Source organism: Peromyscus eremicus, chromosome 9 (assembly GCF_949786415.1).
Source record: "Peromyscus eremicus chromosome 9, PerEre_H2_v1, whole genome shotgun sequence".
NCBI classification, from domain to species: domain Eukaryota; kingdom Metazoa; phylum Chordata; class Mammalia; order Rodentia; family Cricetidae; genus Peromyscus; species Peromyscus eremicus.
Window position 1 is genome coordinate 103,679,739 of NC_081425.1, and position 19,208 is coordinate 103,698,946.

Consider the following 19,208-nt stretch of genomic DNA (forward strand, 5'->3'; position numbering starts at 1 on the left):
CACATGGTCTTCTTTTCAAGACTTGGCCACAAGACAGGAGAGGAATGACATCCTTCTTGCTCCCAGCCACAAAGAGGAGTGACAGACTTCTGGGGAACCTGGGAACAGCAGGTGCTACCAGCCTATTTCTCACTTCAGTGAGTGAGCGACCATGACCTCTGTGGCCAGTGGCAGCAACAGAGCTCAGCAAGGTGTCATTCAAAGAGAGGAGGTAGAAGCTTTGCCTGACTTTTCATAAATGTCAAAGCTAATTTTGATGAGTGCCTTGGTGTTGTAATGATAACCAAGATTAAAGGAAGCAGGCATCCACTTTAGGATATGAGAGCTGGAATTTTAGATTTCATTATAAGATTGCCATCTCAACAAAATCCTACTGTAATGGCAATGGATTTCCATCTTTTCTCCATTTCAGTTGAAATATTATCTCATAAATATACTTTGATACAAAAGAGATCTCTCAATTTTATGAGAGCTCTATTTTATTCTTAGGCCGACTTTATTCCCAAAATATCTTTTTGATGTACAGCTTCAATATTCTTGCCAATGTCCATGGCATCAGCAATCAAAGGCAGCATTTTTTCAGACCTTTTTTTTTCCACATTAAATTGTAGGTTATCCAAAATAACAGACCCCACTTAGTGCTCAGTGAAAACTCCTCAGAGCGTCAGTGAGTGAGGGCTATTGTCCCTGGAGTTAACTGCTCTCATGGGGATGGATACATGAAAGGAGGTGGCTTGCCCAGAGCTGTTGCAAATGTAGGTGGGGACCAGAGGCCGACACCTCCACATGTCAGTGTCTGGAATTTATCTTAGACAAGTATGCTATGATCAGATGGCTAGAAAGTGTAAGGCCTGCTCTTCAATATCCCACTGGACATGTGGTGGCATTAATGGCATCCCAGACCTTTCTAGCCTGAGAGTTGTGTCACCACCTAGGCTGTCAGATACAAGGGTGGACTTGTCACCACCGAGGTTGTTGCAAGTTAGCAAGCAACTGCTGTCATAGGTGAGTTTGTTTACTTAGCTAGAATAGATTAATAACACTTGATTCTAATGATTATGTTTCTGTAGTCATTCTTACATTACTGTGAGACCTTTTTCAAAATTATTACTCTAGGTATTAAAATCCCCTGCATAGTCTGAGATGTTCTGGCCCGTGGAGACTTCCTCCCTACATCAAGCAGTGCTTCTGTGGAGCTTAACTCTGAAACATTTGTATTAAAATCTGGTTTCTGAGTTGGTAACTACACTTTTCCTCTAAAAAGTCTATCTGAAAAGAAGGATGAGGGCTTACAGGGTGATTCAGTGGGTAAAAGTGTTTGCCTCCAAGCCTAATGACTTGGATTAAATCCTAGGGACCCACATAATGGAAGAGGAGAACCAATGCCTGCACATTGACCTCTGACCTTCCTACACTCTCAGTGCCACAAGTACCCCCCCAACACACACACACAATAAGTAAAATGTAATACAAATTGTAATTAGATATATTTTGATATTCAGAAATGTTGAAATAATACAGTGAAGTCAGTTCAGGGCGTGTTTACATGTGCAACAACACCAACTCTGGTTTGGACCACTTGTGTTCTATGAATTCAGTACCACTGAAGGGTTTTCACACAGATGTGCTGTGAGTCCTGGTAGCATCTCTGCTGTCGTACACACTATCCTGTACTAACTCTAAGTGGGTAGAATGTGGCACTTACAGTCCAGACATGTTCAGAATATATGTACATGGCAGAGAGCCCGGAAGGAATGTGTGTTCTGGTGAAGGCTGGTACATACCACACTAACCTCTCTCACCTGAGCCATAGACAGGCTGAACTGGGTCAGAGATTCCACACTGGAACCAAGGCCTGGCAGCTGGCCACTGTCTGCCTCTGGGGAGAAGGAAGCCATTTTCTCTGCCATTCCCTGTGATCTTAACAATTTGATGGCCTTTGAGGTGGCTTTATCAAATCACTTTTTTTACTCAATGAAGATAGAAATATTTTTAAATGAAATTGACACCACTGTTCTCTATAATCCATTCACTAGAGCATAAATATCTTCCCCTCCCCCGTCAAGTGTGAAGGAGAGAAAGCCAGACAATGCCAGCACATGGAATAAACAGATTTTTTTCCTGAATGACCCAAGGTTCCCTTCATACTCTGATGCCTAAAAAGTTGTAGTTGTTACTTTTTAATTTTAATGTGAGAAACATAATTTGCTTATTGTTTTCCAAGACAGCCAGGGAATGAATTGCCTTTGATAAACATGCTTTCGCTGTCTCCAGTGCGATCCTCAGTTTTCATTTTCATCAGGACTGTCTGCACTGATGCCTTCAATTAGTCGGCTAAGATGTCAGTGTCTGGTACTCGTCAAAGACTTCATCCCCAGTTAGAAGCAAGGCAGCACATGTTGCTATCAATTTATTATCTGTAAATAGTTTTCTGGTTTTAATACTTGAAAATCAGAAGTGACAGGACATTTGAGTGAGTAATTTTTCTTTGCCTTATTCTTCCCTAAAAGTCAATTGGAAAAATAAAGTAATTTGGGCAACTATTTATTGAATTGGGGCAATACTATTTATTGAAAAAAATGTATGTTCTAACTCCAGACATTTCAACTTCTAGGATTGTTATTAGTAGATAATGCTGTCCTTTTTGTATGTCATTTCTCTGACTGGAGTCAGAGTATACACTCAGAGACACACAAACACAAACATGCAGATACACACACATTCTTTCATCCTTAAACACACACACACACACACACACACACACACACCTTTGTGTCTCTTATTCCATTATTAACTAAAGCAGATCTGAAAAGAACTTAAAGCTTCCCAATAGCAAAAGTAATTTATATATAATATAGAAAATTCTGATTATACAAAAAATATCTTTGTTGATTCTCATACACAGCTTCTCCCCACTCCCTGTACCAGTACCCATGGACTCTGCATCTGTATCAAACACAGAATGAAAGTGGTTTATAATTATAGAGATGTATGCAGATCTCTCTCTCTCTCTCTCTCTCTCTCTCTCTCTCTCTCTCTCTCTCTCTCTCTCTCTTTCTCTCTCTCTCTCTCTCTCTCGCCATCTTTTCCTTAGCATTGTTCTAACAGTTCCTCATACAGTCAATTCACTGTATTGGAAATTTTAAGTAACTAGATCTGCTTGAGAGTACAAGGGAAATGCAGTTGCATTGGTTACATGCAAATGCTCTACCATTTCTAGGACAGTTAGAACATCCACAGACTTTGGTGCCCATAGAGACCCAGGAACCAATCCATGTGTACACCAAGAAATAGATGACCCTGTGTCTTTATTACAGTCTCTTACAATTAATAGAAACTCATCTGACAAGTTGTTTTAGTTGCTGAGCCCAGCTCACTCAGCTCTGTGCAGGGTTACCCAAAACCCCTGCCTGAGAAGTGGATGGATTGTCATTTCCCCCAGTTTCTCCTGTGAGCACTCACCACATCCCAGACACCAAGACAAATACTGAGCATGTATGTGAGCTCAGGAATGGCACATGGATCTTAACTGGGAAACATGGATTTTAAATGTGCTCTGGAAGGCTCATCTTGCTTGTGAAATGAGGATTGTTTTAGTGTTTGGGGAATGTTAAAGCTACTGCCCAAGTCCAGGAAAGAGAAGCGATCAAGGACCAAGGCTCTATGAAATCAATCAGTCGTTCATAACAGAAGGTCAGATTGCAAAAGAGATTGGAAAGAAATAGCCAGAGGAGTTGGGAAATGTAGCTGGAGTTTTCCTGCCTGGCCCACAGTCAGGATAAATCTCTCTTACCTGCCAGTCTCACAGCCGCTCAGACCCGACCAAGTAAACACAGAGACTTATACTGGTTAAAAACTGTATGGCCGTGGCAGGCTTCTTGCTAACTGTTCTTACAGCTTAAATTAATCCATTTCCATTAATCTATACCTTGCCACATGGCTCGTGGCTTACCGCATCTTCACATGTGGCTTGTCATGGTGGCAGCTGGCAGTGTCTCTCTGACTCGGCCTTCCACTTCCCAGCTTTATTCTACTCCTTGTCCCACCTACACTTCCTGCCTAGCCAATGGCCAATCAGTGTTTTATTTTATTTATTGACTAATTAGCAACACATTTGTCATACAGAACATCCCACAGCACTTCCCCCCCCCCTTTTCTTTTTCAAAAAGGAAGGTTTTAACCTTAACAAAGTAAAATTACATATAATTTGGGAATTTGGGCGTAGCTTCTCTTACTACTTCCTGCTGGATGGGGGGCGCTGTATCTTATGGGGAAACAAAGAAAATTTTAGGATTATGGAATAGTCCATGAGGCTGTATCGTCTGAGCCAGATGCCTTCAAACCGTTCTGGATGTTGGATCATCTGGGCCATGGTGTCATCAGAGACCTTTCAGGGGGTCTTGGCTGGTCAAACCTGATGTATCTTAATCTGGAACAATTCCATAGCCTCTGGCTTTCTGTGGAAACAAAAGCAGAGTCTCCTTTCCAAAGCAACATATCCTTATATCCAAATTTTGAAGTCAAGGTATCTTTAAAATATACATTTTGGCATAACTCAACATCTTTTACGATCAAATGTTTTTCTGCAGTTAAAAATCCCAAAGACAACACAATCCAGATTCTCTGTGTAATATTCATCTTTACGTGGCTTGTATTTTTTATATTAATTTTACTGTCTCTTTAAAGACTTTATTTTTTAAAACTATGTATTTGTTTCTATGACTGTATATATCACCTTTTTTGTCTCTTTCAAGCCTACGTATCTTTTACACACATTGTAAACTATTACATCTGAATCTGTCTTATTGTGAATCTATTGCTTTAAACTGCAGCAGCTGTGGCTGCTGGCTCCGCCCACCTCAGCTTCCCAACATGGTGGTGGTTGTTTACCACCAGCTCTGGGAGCCTTCGTGGGTCTATGCTTTTATCCAAGCAGTGTGTAACCCAGAAACCTCTTTTTTTTTGTTTTATACTAGCAAAGGCTAAATCCACCATGCAGCTTAACTTGCAGAGGCTTAATTCCCGCCATACGGCAGCAGGTCGAGCACACATGCTAGGAACCCACAAGTAGCTCAAACCAGCAGCTGCCGCTCATTTGAGAGAGACAATTAGGAACTGTTTTTAGCTCCGTTTTACAATCTTTTTTCTCAGTTTTTAGGTGGAAACTCTTTCCACCACGTTGGATGCCATTTGTAGCTGGAGTTTTCCTGCCTGGCCCACAGTCAGGATAAATCTCTCTTATCTGCCAGTCCCACAGCCGCTCAGACCCGACCAAGTAAACACAGAGACTTATACTGGTTAAAAACTGTATGGCCGTGGCAGGCTTCTTGCTAACTGTTCTTACAGCTTAAATTAATCCATTTCCATTAATCTATACCTTACCACATGGCTCGTGGCTTACCGGCATCTTCACATGTGGCTTGTCATGGTGGCGGCTGGCAGTGTCTCTCTCACTCAGCCTTCCACTTCCCAGCTTTATTCTCCTCCTTGTCCCGCCTATACTTCCTGCCTAGCCAATGGCCAATCAGTGTTTTATTTATTGACTAATTAGCAACACATTTGCCATACAGAACATCCCACAGCAGGGAAACTGGATAATGCAGCTCACAGAAACCACAAGAATGAATCTTTATTTAACATGGACAAAGTGGTCCACTGGGTCAGATGCTGCCAAGGACTGTTACATGATGTGAAATAGGAAAGAGATGGACAGGTGTGGAGATTGAGGCTGTCAACTTCTCTGTTTTTTTATTCCATTTAAATATGATTATTTATAGTTCTAATGCTGCCGTTACTGAAGTGTGGTCTCCATGTACACACTAGCTGCCTTCTCTTTGTTGTTCCAAGTCCAGGTATAAAGAGAGTTGAGAAAACATCTGATCTCACTTTTTCTTCCCCACCTGCTTTCCTTGCTTCCCACCACCATTGCTGTCTAATCTGGAGTTTCTTCCCTTTGCTGTGTTTCTGTCTTGATGAGACTAGACTGCATCACCTAACCTCTGCATCTCTCTCTGTCACAGTTCTTTGGCTATGGACAAATTAACTCCCCCTATTTCAGAAAATTCAATGCTTAAGAATTAAAGTTCAACTTTCATAAAACACCCATCTGCTCACCCAAAGAATGACTCTTCCTTCTTCCTCTCTTTAACACCCCCTTTCTTTATTCTATTCTCTCCCTGCTCCTCCCCAAGAAGTTCAAATGTTCTTTGACCCAGACAAAGTGTGCAGAATATAAAGCTTGCAGAAAAAAAGGTGAAATCAGTAGTCACCATATTTTCTCCTGAAGATACTTTGAGCAGCCGTTTAAGAAGAAAATGATGGATTGAGGTAGAAACAAGAGAGCAGAGATTCAAGGGGGTAATAAGCGGGGAATGCCTAGCTTAAATAAAAAGCTTTAATTATGTGTTTTGTGATTCTACTAATGTCTTAATGACACCAAGAACAAAACTAAAAGGTTAGGAAATGAGTTAGTTAGTGCTTCTCCCCCTCCAATGGCGTTTTACTCCATGGACATCATACCCACCAGTAACTGGAAGGACTGAGCAGTACTGCCATGTCCTATGGTGCAGTCCCTCAGTGCTGTGCACCTGTCTGCTGCAAGATGAATCTGATTCAGGAAAGATGCCCCATCCATAATGGTGGTAGCATCCATAATGGTGACTGCCTGTGCCTCCTGCAATGCTCAGGGGAGGAGCAGCTTATCTTCAGGATGGCCAATTCGTTATGGTTAGTATCAGAAATGAGCCTATCAATCAGCCACATGAGCCCTTTAAAGGGACACCAGGGCCATAAACTTTATGAAAAAGGCTAGAGATTACCTTCATCCCTAGAGCTTATACACAATTTCCCTACCGCTAGCACAGGACCAGAAGACTAAATCCTCCAGCTCAAGAATCTGTACTCTCATCATGGCTTTTGGAAGCTGAGACATAGGAAATGATTGTCAGACAGATCTTTCCTCCACAGCTAAGTGAAGAAAAGGCCAGAAACTGAGGACAGAGAACTTGAGGAAGGGAGAAGTGACAGCAGGTAATTCGGCTCAAGTGGGAGAAAGGATTCCAAAGTCTGGACTCTGCAAACACTTGCCTGCTGATGAGATAAGCCTACCTCTATTGGGGGCACTTACAAATCTCCACTGATTTATTCAGAGTAGGCAGAAGTTAGAGAAAACCTCATTTCACAGTCTCTTATTCTCATCACTCAGTCCTCGGGTGACTGGGAGTAAACCTTTCTAAGGGCCTTCCCAGACACTTGGATGTTTTATTGAATTTATTGTCATATATCACCCCAAATTTATATGCTTCATCTTTTTGTTCAAACAAGGGGTGATTTCTTATGGAATAGAGTTCTTGGGGGACTCAGGAGACTCTGGAAACTTTCCAGATAAGCCTAACTTCCCAAGTCTACCTTGAAAATCCCGTCTCACTGGCTGCATTACAAATTTCAGTTGGGGTGCACTAGGATTCCTGTGAGCCTCCCTGTATACACACTGTCATGATGTTTCATCTGGCATAACTCAAGAATGTCTAGAAGAGGGAGATGAGGGATGTTTTGTGAAAGTGACATCTTTTCCTGAGCCAAGGAAGTCTCCTTGGACCTTGTTACAGAGCAGGGGTAGGGGTGGGGCATCTTTGCAGAAAGCTCACATTCTCAGGGTTTGCTTTCTGGAAGGTTCTGTAGACTTGAGCCGTTTCATCCACAGAATGAGGTTAGAGGAACTCCATGGTCATGTCACTCTAGTGCAGGGCCAGTGTGGACCAGTGATGTCTCTGCTGCCTGTTGGTGCAGGTTAAGGAGGTTCTAGGCACAAGCTGCAGGTTCAGTGAGAGAGCCCTGTCTCAAAGGGTAATGTGCTAATGTGCAGAAGTGATCTAAGAAACCGTGCAAATCAGGGGTGTGTGTGTGTGTGTGTGTGTGTGTGTGTGTGTGTGTGTGTAGTAAATACAGGAAAGAAAAAAGAAGAAATTGTGAGAGACCTCAAAAATGAGCCTATGCCAAAGTAATGTGAAAGTTAGATTTTTTTTTTTTAGCTCTACTTCTAGCTCTGCAGTGCCCAGCCAGTAGCCAGATCACTCATGAATATTCAGTGAATATCTTGGGGATGAAGAAATACCAGTAACTACAAGATAGTTCACAACTAAAGCCTAAGTCACACCAGACAGAACTTTGTTACAGTTGACAGCTACTAAATGCTTCTGCTCAATTAAATATACGCACACATCTTCTTCCTTTGGATTTGAGACTTTGCAAAAACTAAGTCACACTGAGAGTCAAACCATGTGGCTTCCCTTCCGTTCCCAAACCAACCCTTAGCCAGTCTGTGACTTACCTAGCCTGAGCAATGGGCCAGCAGCAGGACTGCTGTAAATCACCCCTTTCAACAGAGAAAATCCTAAGAGAGGAACTCTCTCTGCAACCTGAGTTCATCTACTTGCCACACAGACCCAAAGGTTACATTTTCCCCAGCAACATAATCAGCTCATTTAAAGTGGTGACAGGGAGCCACAGGCCATGCCTCCACCACTGGAAGGTTGAGGGGCTCAGTGGGAAATGCTGGAGAAGAAATGCAGCCCGTGCAGTATGGGGACAAAGACATTTGAGTCACAAAGCGGGGAAGTTCAACTTGTGGGTTCGGGACCTTGAGCATATTTTTGAAAATTGGAAACAAGAACATTCTGGGCAGCCAGTGGCTTTTGTCACATGGGCACAATGAAGCAGTGAAGACCCAGCTAGCAAATGAGAACGTATGAACAAGTAGGACAGCCAGTCAGTGTGGTGGGAGCCTTAAACCAAACAGGACAGGAAGGACAGTGGCGGACTTTGAAGAAGTTTCTGGGTAGCACAGGTGAGCATGTCAGATTACTATCTGGTGGCACTCCAGGATTTCTATCTACTTTTTAAGAGCTTTATGGACTACAGAGTCCGAGAAGAGGGCAGATGTCATTAGGGACTGATCTTGAGACCTCCCCATTGCTTCTGGAAATCAGGGATGGCTAAAAATGGCTTCTAGCTACTCAGGGGATTTTAAGCTTGATTAAAACCAACTTTCTGCCATTCAAGTATCAGTGTTTGTTTCTCCTAAGCATTTTCAGAGAACAGGATGATTAAGATACCAGCCCTTAGCCATAACCCCAAAGTCCAATGCCTGGAGAAACCAGGCATGTTATGTCCACACCTGGAATGATTTGGGATTGCTAGAAGGGAACATCAGATACACTGTGAACCAAAGGAAGTGGGCCTGTGGTAAAGGAGGCAGTAGGTGGTGCTGCATGAGTTTGAAGGGCCTGTGTGGTCGGAGGGTGGTGCTGGGACTCTCTCTCACTCCCTTGTTGTGTGTAAAATACAAACACAGCACAGAACATCACCATGAGTCTCTATCTTAAGATATCTGAGTAACAAAGGTGCTCCAAGGATGCCCTTCAGTTCTGATAATTAAAGCCATTAAAAACAGATTGTGTGTTCACAAAAGTTGGACAAACACCGGGTTAAACAGAGGTAATTGGCTTTCTTTATTACAAGGTATCCTAGTTAAGGTTATTATTGCTGTAATGAAACACCATGACCAAAAGCAAGTTGGGGAGAAAAGGGTTGATTTGGCTTACACTTCCATATTGTAGTCCATCATTGAAGAAGCCAGGGCAGGAACCTGGAGGCAGGAGTTGATACAGAGACCTTAGATGGGTGCTGCTTACTGGCTTGTTCCCCATAGCTTGCTCAACTTGCTTTCTTATAGAATCTAAGATCACCAGGCCAGGGATGGCACCACCTAAAATGTGCTGTACTCACCCACATCAATCACTAATTAAGAAAATACCCACCCTACAGGCTTGCTTACAGACCAATTTTTGGAGGCATTTTCTCAGCTGAAGCTCCTTCCTTTCCAATGACCCCAGCTCATGTCAAGTTGACATAAAACCAGCCAGCACACATGGCTTCTGAGAACTTTGAATGTGTTCCTCATGAAGTGAGCTTCAAGAGAATGCTCAGAGCAGGAAGCATTTCTAAAAACTTGGTTCACTGCCTTGCCCTGCATTTATGTAGATACCTCATCAAGCACTTCAGTAATGTGCTTTGTGATAAATGATACAAGTGTGGTTCCTGGAAGTGAACATCCTAGAGGAACAGAGATGTCAGAAAACAATGAATACCATGGCTCCATGAGGATGGCTCCAAGTAGCCTTGGTAAGGCAGAAACCACAGTAGCAGTGTAAAAGACCAGGAGTGGAAAATAATAACTGTTGTTTTCATCAGCCACCATGTGCACTGGATTATCTTACAGTGTTTTGATGTCTACACTTTAAATTGAGAGTGTGAGACTAGAGATGATAAGGTCAAGCCTTTACCATGAACTCATCTATTCCCTGGTACATGAGGAAACCTCGTTTCTCTGCCAGGCAGTATGCCAGGGGCTAAATACAACACGGATAAAGCCATAGCTGGCTGATGCCAAGTCTAACCTAAACCCATGAATCAAATTAAAGTGTGTATTTTCAGCTCATAATTTAGCACAATGGAAAAATGCTAACATACAAAGGAATGGTATTTTCTTTTCATTGAGGGGTTTTCTGACCTCCTCAGGTATGCTCTCACCTGACGTGGTGGTCTTTAGCTACATAAGTAGCTACCAAAAGCCCTACTTCTCTACCATGTAGAGATCTGGGTTGATGAGAATATGCTTGTTTCATCCTGGAGAGTTGGGCTTCTCCCTCCTGTCAAACCATAGCAATTCTCCTCTACTTTGTTCCTGTTGCTGATGTTTCTTCTTTCTCAGTGTCATTCTGAATCACCAGAGGCTGGAGTCACATGCCATATCTTCATTAAGTCACCTGTGACCCTTCCCACATGAAGGAAAGGTGATCCCTTTCATAGTCCACCATCTGCTTACCTGCAACCTACTGTGTCCTATATTGGCTTCCTTTATCATGTAAAATTACAGATTAATCTGTCTGCTCAGTATATATACTAGGGTCCCACAGCACACATCTGAGCTCTTCTAGTGGCCAATAGAGAGAAGAAAGACACTAAGAGAGTGTGACCCCTGCCAGTCTGACACAAAGACGAGGATGGTGTTGAGTCTATCTGTCCAAGCATTACTGATCAAGGGCCTGGTCTGATGGGGCTAGCACTTATTGGCAGGTTTTCTATTAACTTGACTTCCCTTCTGCTCCTCAGCCTTGCTTCCTTGTCCCCTTACTGTATGATGCCTCAACAAAAGTTCTTTTTCCTGAAAATAATTTGTCAATTTGGTTTTGAAAACTCCGTTGACTCCCTTCTCTTTATTGTTCAAGTTTCAATTCCATTTATAGGTAAAAATTCCTCTGAGCTCAGCCACTGGGAGCAGAGAATGCATAAGGCAGTCTAAGATGCAGATTTGAGTATCATCCGAGATCTCAGCAAGTGCCTTCCACTTGACAAGAAAATTACAACTCAATTAGCAGGCATCTCTCTGCCTGTCCTCTGCCTCACACTTTCTGGTTTTCCCAGGCAGATGCAGCCAGGCTCCCCGGCATTCCACCTTGCTCAATCATCCTTCAGTCTCTGTGTGTCCTTTAACCAACAAGCTAGTTATGGTGGCATCCCACAGAAAGCATTTCTATGCAGTAACTCTGCTGTCAGTCAGGAAATGGGAACGCAGCAGGGAGACTGGTGTGGGGTCTGCAGCATGCTTGGGCTGACAGAACCCTGCACGGCAGTACTTGAGTGTGTACTTAAGTAGATAGGGAAAACTATCTCCTCCAATTTATCATGGCTATTACTAACTTACAGCTAGAGGAAAGTATTTCGCTAGAAATCAGATAACTGCTTCAATCCCTCTCATTATCTATACAGTTTGTGTTGGAGTATAGAGATTATTTAGTGAGAGAATTAATCTCAAAACCTGGAAGAGCAAATGAGTAAGGACTGATAGGGAAACATTAAAATCTCAAACCCATGTGCTTGTATCTGTTACTCTATTTACTTGGGGAGTAGCTTGTATTTTGTTGGTTTATGTTTTGTTAGCTGCATATAAATTTAGGATTTGTGTGTCTCCTGGTGAGCTTTTCATCATAACCAACTCTTATTATCTGTGCTGAGATGCTTGGGACTGAAGTGACTTTGCTGGTGTCCTGTCCTCATCTTCTTCCTAAGATTTCCCTTTCAATGCACAATGTGGAAGTCAACTTTTATATTTAAAATGTAGAATATACATGCAAAGTGAAAAATATTCACACTTCTAAATAGTGCAGAAGCAGGGCTTTTTTTTCCCCTATATCCTTTCAATTAAGTACTTCATCTTTTACATTTAATGTAATTACATGACCATTTGTCCTCACTGTCTTACCATGTGTGGCATTTTGTACACCTGTTCTTTGTGACTATGACTCTGCCTTTTTCAAATGGATTGATTTCTGTTTGCTTTTAGTCTTCTGATCTCTCTGCACCTTCATTAGCCATCCTTTTCATACTTTTTCTGTGTGTTTGGGGGAGTCTGTACATCAGTAACTCACATTTTGGTTTATTTGTATTGACTACTGTCTCGTTACCTTTTGCAGCATTGACAGCCTTGCAATGGTTTCTTCCTTTTTACCCCACCTCTGCATCACTGCTTCAGTATCCTGTTGGCTGCTTTGTGAACTCCGGAGACACTGTTTTATCTTTGTCTGTTAGCAAGTTAAGAACAAGAAAAAGCATTGCTTACACTTACACACGTGCTCATCTTCTAGATGGTTCTTTCATTTCTTCATATTGTAATATTTATCCTTAGCCCAGAGAACTATTTCTAATATATTCCTACTTTAATATTTATGCTTTGTAGTGTGAGTCTGTATAGAGCAAGTGTGCTAGTGCTAAAGCAGTTAAGAATTTATTAATCTGGAAATGCATCTTGATTACCTTTTCTAGTAAGAAAGATTTCTTGGATGAAAAAGCTTGACTTGGACGTGGTTTTGTTCTCTATGTAACTTTCAGCGCTGTGAAGATGTTATTGCATTACTCTCCTGCCTGCTCATTTCAGATAAAACGCCATCACTCTTACCATTTTTGTTCCCGTGGGCAATGTGTCTATTTCCTTCTGGCCACTGTCCAGATCTTCGTCTTGTCTTTTGTGTTTAGCTTTAAACATGATGTAATTATAGATGGTTTATTTTTTATTGTCATGCTTGGACTTGCTAAATCCTTAAATATTAATAGTCAAAAAGTATTTGAGAATAGGTATATAGAATAATACTGCCCTTTTGCACAATGATTTCTTCTGCCTTGGTTTATCCGTTCTTCTCTATAGACAGCAGTTACATCTGTGGAGACCGGTTTCATGTTTATGGCTTGGCTGCTGGGCTCTGCTCTCCTGTCTGTATGCAGAATCCTCTTTATTCTTGGTATTCCTAATTCACTGTTGTTCATGCAGTGATTCTTCTGTATTTCCTTACAGGCAATGCCTTACAACTTTTATTACAGTTCATTTACTTATTTTGGGTGTGTGTCCACATGCCATGCCACACATGTGAGGTGAGAAGACAACTTGGGAGGGTTGGTTCTCTTCTCTCAATGTGTGGGTTCCTGGGATTGAACTCAGGTCACCAGGCTTGGCGGCAAGCTCCTTTAGCCCTCTGAGCCATCTCAATGGTGAGACAGATCTGGTTTTAACTGTAAGGTTTGCATTGGTTTTTCCGTAGTGACGTTTCTGTCCTGAGGCTGGACATTTGTCCACTCACTGTGCTCATCCTTTATTCACATCTCTGAATGTATTTATAACCACTTTTGCAATCCTCCTTCACTATTCCCCCAACTGTGCCATTCTCCTTCTATTTGGGATTGTCTCTCATGATTGCTTTTCCTGCTTTTGTCTCATGACACTGACTGAGATGAATTTCCATAGCTTACATGCCGTGGTAGTCTGGGTTGTGTAATCATCACTAAAGACAGGCAAATTTTGTTCTGGAAACCTATCAGGTAATCAAGTAACTAGAAATTCAGTTGAGTTTTAAGCTTTATTGACACAAACCTAAACTATTACTATTGGACCAGAGTTGAAATACATCTGAGGTCCAAGCTGATAAAGTCTCAACAAGACACTGTATACTGAACAAAATCTACTCCTGCTGGTAAAACAGAAACACCTGGTCCTATTGGCTTTGGGCTCCTCCTTTCCTCTCTGAGCCTCTGCACCTGCTCCCTGGAAGGCACCGTCCTCATCCTCAGATGGCTAAGAACTGACTGACACTCTTGTATTTCCACTTGGCTTCCATGCTGTGCCTCTCCCTCTTCTCTGCTCTCCTAGTCCCCAGATTCCCTCTAACTCAGCAATTCGAGTTTCTGGTCTCCTCGTTCTTTATGGAGAATTGTCAGCTTTCGAAAGAGTTCTTCTCTGTTTCACAGTACGGCTAGAAAGTTTCCCTGGAGAGATCGTGCTTGTTCATGTATGTCTTAGGATCCCAGCTTTTCTGTGCTAGGCCTGGAAAGAGCTGCTTTATGTGAGTGGGGGTTTTTATTTTATTTTACTTTACTTTTTACTGTTTAACAGTGGCATACATCACTTCATGTGTTTTGAACAGCCTCAAAGTCATTTAGAACAGGAGGTTGAATTTGACACCTGTCACTCGGACATAGATAGCCTCTGAAAACGTACAAAAATTATTGTTATTCATGTTGCAGTTGTAAAATTTTTATTTTTATTACTTTTTCTTTTTGGTCATTTGTTTCAGACACCAAAATTGTGTTAACATCAGTATTTATTTTATTCTTTACACATAATTAATTTTTCTATGCACAACAAACACTCTCAAACATTTTATGAGTAGAGAATTATTGGTGTTTGGGAATGGTTCTATAAAATTTGGTTCAGAAAGGGATAGATCCTGGAGGGATCCATCAGGAATGACAAGGGGGAGGTTTTGCTATTATTTCCCTGACTTTATATGGCTATTGTATTTGTCAGTTTTATATTCCATCTGTTTAGAGTTTTAAATGTTTTTACTATATCTTTAGATTTTATTTCTAATTATGATATGTGTATTTCAACCTAAGATTTTAATGTAATTTTAGTTAGCTTGTTAGAATATGTTTTTTAAAAGAGCACTTAACAATTGCTTAGACCCCCAGTATGAACTGATTTGGACCCCAAAATGTCAGCATCTTAACACCCACTTCCAAATACACATGGTCATCAGCACAAAGGCAAAATTATTTACATACTGTTGCTTCTACATGAAAATTTGAAGAAGAGTTAACAGGGCTCTATCTTGCATAAAATGTAGATTAGAAGGGGCTGTTGTAGGATGGCAGGTGAAATTTGTCATTCTAAGGGCACGGTACCAAGAGACAGTGGTGATGCACTCACTGACTATCGATGTAAATACTGGAATGTGTATCAGTGGGATTTATCCTCTGGTAAGTACAGGCAACATCTCTGTGAATCAGGAAAAATGGAGCAGGAACTCTAACAATTTAAGAAGGTAAATAAATATAAGCTGTAAAAAAAAAAATCCAGTGGCTTTTTGTTTGTTATCTTGTTATCACTGTGACAAATACTTGAGCCAATTCATAAAGAGAATAGATTTGAGACTAGATATCTCAGTAGTTATGAATGCTCATCATTTTTTCAGGGAATCTAAGTTCATGTGAGCAACCATATGGGATAGCTCACAAACCACCTGTACCTGCAGTTCCAGGGATCTGGTAGCCCTCTTACCTGCACTCGTGGGTCCACAGACATGCATGTATACATGTAATTTTAAAATCAGGACTGCAAGGTGGGAACAGATGTTGTAGACACAGGTGAGGATTAGATAAAATTTTTTACTCCACAGGTGCGGTCGCTGTGGTACTTAAAACATTTGGTCTGGAAATCGTGTTGTCTGGGTTCAGAGCCAGAGTTCGTGGTGTTTTCCATGTGTGCCTACCTACTAGTAGAACATTGAGTGAGTTGACTTTGCTGTGCATCCATCTCTTTTTCCATAAAATGCAGCGGATAATAATTGGTACTTTATGGAATTTTGAGACTGTTTTTCTGAAGAATAAATGAGATCACATCTGAATTGGTTTGAAGTATACTCAGCACATCGTCAGTACTCAATAAACATTAGGTAAAATAGGAAAGGTTTCTGGTCTAGTAGAATTAGTGCTGCTTCTCTCAGGTTGGTGGGTGGCTTTTAGGTCTGAGTAGCACTTGCCTTTGAAAGAGGAACCCCTGACAGACGCACATTTTGCTAAAACAAACAAACAAACAAACAAACAAACAAAAACTACATGGAAACTCCTGCACTTACTTAATTTCATGGCTCTGCTGTAAAGTGTGCTTCTGTGCTTTCTGATAATATTTTGATTGTTTGCACAGAAGTCAATAATTTCCCATTTCCCTATTTAAAATAGGTTTTTGTGTGGAGCGTGGTGCAAGCACTGTAAAACAGGTGAAATTATAGCTTTTTGAGCTTGAGGACAAGAAGGAGGAGGTGTGACTCTGAAGTCCTGGTTCACTGGGAGGTTGGGAAGGGTGGTGGCTTTGCTGCTGTAAGAACTGAACATGGGAAGAGCGCCAGGCAGGAAACCCCAGGCAGGGGTCAGGTTCATGTGGACAGAAGCATTGCCTGGTTAAGCTAAACTTTCTCATCTGGCTTCATCTTCTCTTCCCTGTTTTTCCCGTCGGTCCTGGGCTGGCTTGGTGCGCCGTGTCTAATTCTTCATAAATCAGGTGCGGTTTGGAGCGATACTGACAGTGGCTTTCCCAGCGCCATTGTTCTCCCTCAAGAGTGTTATTCGGTCTCCAAACAATCCGGTGTGAACACCCTTGTTTGCTGGCCACGCTGGCCTTTGTGGGCGCTGAAAACTTTGATTTATAACTGTAGATAATTGATGGCTGTGGGGTAGAGACCACAGCTCTTACTCCTCCTCTTTTAATCTTGCTTTGCTTAGAGATCCAGGTCCCGGAACATTCTCAAGGGAATGGGCTGGGAATTCCCATCTCCCCAATGGGAGGCCATTCATCATGGCCAGGAGTGTGTTTGTGAAAGCAAAGAACACAAAAGTCAGGCCACCTCCAGGCAGCCGGGCGGGCGGGCGGGCGCAGAATGGTGTTAAGGCTAATGTATTCATTACGACATGGCTAAGAGAAGCGGTGCTCTCCAGTGAATCAGACATGTTTGCTCCTTTCAAAAACAAACTTGGACATGTGTGCTTCAAGTTATTAGTATTGAAACACAGTGCCTAGAGTCCTTGCTAAGTCATTGCTGGGGAGCACTTGAAAGCTCTGTTTTAATGGCACAAATCTCTTCTTTCTACTAATGAAAACACGGATTTCCCCTATTGGCAGCTTTATCACAATGTAGCTTGGCATACCTGCCATCCCAGCATATGCTCAGCTTCAAGCCCTGCTCTCCCCACCCTGCTCTCTTTACTTTTACTAGTTCAAAAGGAGTCCTTGCGACTCTTTAAATGGACATTTCTTCCTTAGCATACCAAGACTGATGGATGCTTAGTTTCTGGAGGTGATGATAGAGTCTTCTCTAGAGCTACAATGAAAATACAATGAGCTGAGTTTTGCTGTTGTTGTGTTAAGTCCCTTGAGAAGAACAGAATTTACTGTTTACTTTTTGTTTGCTTTTTAAACTCTTTACAAATCACTTTCAAGCTAAAGATAGCCTGTTCTTGCATACGGGTGTGTGTGTTTGTGTGTGTGTGTGTCAGATGAAGTGTAATGTCAAAACTAGAGTAATGCATCATGGAAGTACAAAACTGAAGTATGGGATAAATTTTAGGTTGTTTGTTTATTCAAACTATTTTAGTGATTAAAAAGTTATTCAGGGATGAATAGAAGAACAAAGGAAATTTGGAAATTACAACACCATGGGTCCCTGGATCATTTCTCCTAAATGTATCTGAGATGATGAGGCCCTGATGAAATGTTGCTTCCATTCGCTGCATTTAATGAATTAACAGCAGATACCATTGAAGTGGCATTAACACGCAGGATCTGTGGCTCTTGTTTTTCACACACCTGTTGATATGGGCGTCATTTAAAGTTGTTCATTGTGTCTCAGTGAGGTTAAGTGACGGAGCTTTTCCTTGGGAGAGAAGCCTTAAAGGAGTTTGAATTGGCAGATGCTGTCTACACGGATGATGTAGAGGAGAGATGGAAACAATGCTCTTCACATATGTATTCCGAGTTAAATTAGAACCTTTTTAAGTTGGAGGGGAAGATACTTGTTGATGCATCAGCTCTCAAAATCCGCACTTCATAACACAGAAATCGATGGGCCTTGGAGAAGAACTCCTTAACATCAACTTGGTTGGGAGGTAACTTCAACCCGAGTCCATGGATGTAGACTAATAAGAAAAGGTATTTATTTTCCAGATGACAGAAAATAGTAATTAAAATCCATTGTTAACCTGATTGAAAGCACAAAGTAATGCAGACATGGGATACCTCTGAAAAATTGGCTATCTGCTTCTATAAAGCAGGAGCTCCTCTTCCTTCAGGGAAGCCAGCTCTCTCCTTGGCACACCTTTGTACATTACAGAAAATAACCACATTTAAAATAAACACACTTTCAGGCTGTAGCTGTGGCTCAGTGATAGGGTGCTTGACTATATAGTATGTGCAATGTTCTACATTCCATCCCTAGTACCACAAAAAAATAAGATATAAATTAGTAATGTCGATATGAGAGCCAGGTTCCCTTATGGTTTTTACTGCTTCCTTGGGAAAAAAAGTAAATATTTGAGAAAATTCTACTGCAGAATGTTCTTAAATCATTACACACTTAGCATATTTGTACTTCAATCTCATAGCCTTACACTTCAATATCAATGTTTAACTCATTTTGCACAGTGATTTTTTATTATAAGAAATATTTCACTATCAACCTGTCATCTCCCAGCCTTATGAGAAATTTACAGAATTCCTTTGGTCACAAGTGGCTCTGCTCCAAAGAAATTAAGTCTGTAGAACAAAAGATTGTTCTGGACGTTCTCACTGAACACCTCTTGTGTGATGTTGGGCTGTGGAATGATGTTATCCTAATCAGGGACAAGAGTTTGTCACACTTCGGGGATATAGACAGTGAATTTATTCTCACTGAATGGAAAAAAATAAAATAAAAAAGGAAGGGACAGAACTGGTCCTAGGGATAGTGGGGGAGAAAGTTTGTTATAGATATGTGGGGAACATAGTCAGAGGCAGAGACATGTGGGAGAGTCCAGAGTGGATATGACCAGACTGAGCTGGGCCATGGGGG